We start from the raw sequence: 4,819 nt of genomic DNA, 5'->3' as shown, positions 1-4,819 counted from the left end.
TAACGAGCCTCTGTGATTTCGCTGACGCCGCTCAAGTAGTCAGATATCGTTAGGAGGACGTAGAATCAACAATTCCAACGCCAAAAAGAGCGCAAGGACTCGCACCGACGCCGACAACACCACATTTCAATGGTTTGTTTATGGGCGACGGCGAGCCAAAGCCCCTAGCGGCGCCGGTGGCGTCCGCTAGGGGCGCTCCGGGCGCTCCGGTTTGTTTCTAAACATGAGTTGGTGTATAGAACAAATCCGATTACGTCGGCCACGACAGGACGATTGCCTCGGGAAATGACTGCTGCTCGACCGACCCATAGTGAGAAAATGCAAGCTTAGCATCATACTTCTTCAAGACCCAATCATCCATTCAAGATGAGATTATCTCACCGAGTGGCGTTTTTTGCGTTACTATATACTCTGTTTCATACTTAGTGTGCAAAGCTGTCAAAGCTGCTGGCACGAACGTGTGGCTTCATCTATGGTTTTGTTTGTGCGAGATAGCGTGCAAATGATCAACGAGATCAAGCCCCACGCTCGTGCCTGTAGCTTTGACAGCATTGCACACTTAGTATGAAAGAGAGTACAGTTTTGTGACGATAGCCACTCATGGATGAGAATGAAGAAGACACGTAGACAGCCGCCTTTTGTCTGTTTCTCCACCGTTTTAAAAGTGTGCACATGGGCCACGGAGCCCGCGATGCCTAAACAGTGTTGTGTTCCGCGTTGTAAGTCAAATGCTGCGAGAAATCGGGAACTCTGCTCTCACGAGCTGCCCTCTGGAGAGAACTTCCGGGATACCTGGTTGAAGAACGTTTCGCGACAAGGCAGCGAGAAGCGCAGCCAGTGACATCCGAGCTCCAGGAACGTCGTGTGCTCCCTTCCTTTTAAAGAGCAGGACCACAAAGTAGGGATCAAGCAAAAGTTGCTGCGACCGACAGCGGTGCCGACTCATTTCCCTTCTATCCATTATGCATGCAACCAGCAGGTTCAAAGAAGCGCAGAACGCTTGTTCGTGTGCCACCTAACGCGTCCAAGTCGCATGCGAGCGGTAAAAGTCAACAACGAAAAATGCAGTCCCCTGCAGAAAGGAGACCAGCTGTTGATGAGTGCGAGGCTATTGAACCTTTCCTGCAAAAAGATTTTAAAATGGAAGAATGTAAGACGTCATTCAATTTGACAGGATTCATGGAAGATGCCAAGAAAAACGCGCACGGCGTTCAAATGCAAGCCAAACGACTGAAGGAGCGAATGGAAAAACTGCGACAAACCTGCGACGAATTTCAAGAGAGATTAAAGCAGTATGAAGAGGATAGAGCTGAGCAGACCTTGATGAATGCTTCAAAAGCCGCATCGGAAGGTGACAAGACTGCAAAATTTGTCATGGAACAAATAGTGAATTTTGACAAGGCAAGAGCAGCATGGCAAGAACCAACGCTGAGAGAATGCGTACTATGGAAAGCGACATCATGTAAAGGATATGACCACGTACGCGCAAGGAAACTCCTTAAACTGCCCTGTCGAAGTACCTTGCAGAAATTTGTCGGATCGCCTACGGGAGAGACCGGGGTCACGACCCTTATCAAGGAACGGCTGCAGGTGGAGAGATAAGGTCTGCGCTCAGAGGAGGAGCCCTACTGCAGCCTCATCACTGACGAAATGTTGATCAAGTAGAAAAATTGTTTATGATCGACAAGTTGACAGAATTTTTGGGCTTGTTGACATCTGATGCGGAGCTCGATGAAGGGTCACTGAAGTTGCCAAGAGGCTCCTTTGCTTCGTGCTACGTGGGCTTTGCACAGCTGACGTGATTCTACTCGGCTACCTCTCTAGAAGAAATTTGAAGCACGACCAGCTCTGGATTATTACGCTCGATGTCATGAAGGCGGTTGAAGAGGCAGGATTTCGGATAGTTCGCATCGTCACTGACAACCACCAGACCAACACCGCGGTGTTTCGACAGATGTCTGACGACAACACGCTCCAGCATGTTGTGCCGCATCCGGCCCGTGAAGGTGAACCGTTGTTCCACTCTTTTGACCCAAATCACTTCAGCAAAAACCTCAGGATGAATCTGCTAGAACGAGACATGTTTAATGAAACACAGATCTTCAAAGTTGGCTTTTTTTTTTAGAAGCCCTCTTACACATTCAAGAGAATATGTTGGTCAAATCAGTGCGACTTCTGAGCCAAGCTCATGTGGAACCAAACAATCTAGAGATGATGAAAGTGTGCCGCGCAACGTTAATATTTTCATGTGTAGTAATTAGCACCCTCGAGTACTTGCAGAAGAATCTTCAGTCCCACGAGAGGGCTCCAGAATTCCAGGTCTGGACCTCAACCATCACATTTATGAAAACGGTTGGAATGTGGTACGACCTCCACATCTCTGATTGAAAATCGAGAAAAACGCCTTTCGTCAGAACAGAAGGCAGTCGGCTCTCATGGCTTGAAGTTGATTTCATCAGCTACCTCGAGGATAGTAAACTCGAAAGTATCAAGTCTCGGGTCAAGTCCCTCACGAAAGAGACCTATGAGGCAACCGTAATGACAATCAGGTCAACGGTCAACGTCATTGAGTATCTCCTGACTGACCTCTTGAGAAAAAAAACTTTTGAAGCAAAATAGGGTTTTTGTGAGACAAAAACTTGCTTGTAGAATGTATTCTTTCGCTGACTTTTTTTTTTTAATTTTAGATCTAAGTACGTTTTGACGCGACCTCTCAACAGCGACCCGGTTGAGTCTCTGTTCAGCGGCTCCCGCCAATTAAAACGGAGGTAACGACCGAGTTGATGCCAGAACAGCAGTTTTCACGGCAGAAAAATTGCTAAAGTTTTTACTTGAACCACCCTGAGGTGGTTCAAGTAAAAATACGAAATATAGTGGGTTTGGAAGAACAATCGATAATATTTTGATTCTGAAAGTTTGATCAAAGTAATTTTTGTTTAATGCGAGAACAGACTTTCTGAAGTTGAACCACAACCCGTAGTCGCTTTTTAACGCCTCTTCGCCGCACAGCACGCCACCTGCGACGATAGCTGACACGATTAGGTCCAAAAAAAGAACGGAGCTTTCTGCCCCTTCTCCTTGTCCATCTTTCCGACTCCACCTCCGATTCCTAAAATAAAATTGATGGCTCTTAACTGTAACCTTTATGGTGCCTGTCTAACATATTTTTTTGACGAAAAACAATTTCATAGGGTGATGGCGGTTTGAACTACCAAAAGGAAGGGGGAACCACGAGTCATTCAAAAATTAATAAAAAGTAAGATTTTTCTACGGAACACTGGAATATTTTTGCCTAAAAACCCTACGGTATTTAGACTGCTATGTAATAAGGATCATGGTTATGCAATTTGGTATGCTCGAAGCAGTACTTAAAAACTCAGGAATATATGAGCACTTTAGCATATTTTTAGTTTTGTTACAAACTATGGCTTTCCTGCATGCGGCTGTAAATACTCTGTCAAATTGTTGGGTCTTTCACTAAAAAGCTGATTTTTCAAATATTATTGTGTGACGCCTAGATTCACGTTGGTTTTAAAAGTTAAAACCGCGCTCACGTCATGAAAAAAATTTTCGCCAAAAACATTTCAGGGCATGGCTACGGACATTGCGGCCAATGGTCATAAATTTTCATGAATTTTTTTTTTTTTTTGGAAATCGGAAGGGGTCGAGCGGCAACGTCTGGAACGTTTGACATGAAATGACCCCACCACGACCTACTCTATACTTACGACCACTCCGTATGAAAACACTCCAGCAAGTATCTCCCGGAGGGCCAAGTTTCAGTGACGCGTCTGTGGCGGGGCCTGGAACTCGGTATTCTTTTTTTACTTTTTTCGCGCTGCACTAGGGTAGTATTCGCGCAGCGAATACTACCTGGCGTTGGCTGCGCAAACTAAAAAAAAAACAACAAAGTAACGTATTGGACTCCTTCAATATCCTTTACATGGAGAAAAACATTTTACAGCGTGAACGCGTTGAAACAAGAAAGCGCGATCAGCTGGCAAGCACGCACGGATAACAGAAGAAGCTGACGGGGTATAGGAGGACCAAGTTTTGGAGCCGCCTAGTGAGAACGCCTCTCGCTAGGCGGCGCTGAAATTCGGCCCTCAGTCGAATTTCAGCTATGACATTGTGCCTCATGACCTACTGATTCTGTACCTAGAAGAGCTTGGTCTTCCGCACCAGTGGTTAACGCTCATCCGATGACTGTATTCGGGCAACATGGTGAAAACGGAGCTAAATGGTGCCAAATCAGGAGGAGTGACGGTGACGAAGAGGTCTCCGACAAGGCTGTCCGCTTTCACCGCTCTTGTACATCCTCTATGTGTCGGGACTGGAGAGGCGCCTGGTTCAGTCTGGAATCGGGTTCTCATTGGTGCACTTAGAGGAAGCCGAGGAGGTAAATTGGGTACTGTCGGATCTTACATTTGCGGACGACATTGTATACTGATGGCGGAGGCTGCAGAAGACTTACAGAAACTTTAATACATTTGCGATGAGGAGGCGGACGCGCGAGGCCTTCGCTTTAACAAGAAAAAGTCGGCAGTGATGCAGCTGGTTGGACCTCAAGAGCCTAATATAGGTAACTGCGTGCTGAATGGCGAAAAAATCCCCGAGCAAGACACTTACAAGTACCTCGGTATTACGCTCACCAATAAGCAAGAGTACTTGGCCGAGCACCATCAACAGCTCCGACAGGCAGCTATACGAGGCACCAACGCTCTTCGCAAGCGAAACTTACTGGAGCTGCAACCGGTTTGTTGTTACACGAGAACTTTGAAAAGCGGCCATGGTACCGGGACTGACTTTTGCCAACGCT

At 46.5% G+C, this 4,819-nt stretch overlaps 1 pseudogene; it reads left to right on the top strand.

Moving 5' to 3' along the window:
• The first annotated feature begins 1,140 nt into the window (after positions 1-1,140).
• Positions 1,141-2,619, top strand: LOC115316615 (annotated as a pseudogene).
• The last annotated feature ends 2,200 nt before the right edge of the window (positions 2,620-4,819 follow it).

This window comes from Ixodes scapularis, unplaced genomic scaffold (genome assembly GCF_016920785.2).
Source record: "Ixodes scapularis isolate PalLabHiFi unplaced genomic scaffold, ASM1692078v2 ptg000058l_1__unscaffolded, whole genome shotgun sequence".
NCBI classification, from domain to species: Eukaryota; Metazoa; Arthropoda; class Arachnida; order Ixodida; family Ixodidae; genus Ixodes; species Ixodes scapularis.
The sequence above is the reverse complement of the archived record's forward strand: the minus strand, read 5'-3'. Positions and strand labels throughout refer to the sequence as shown.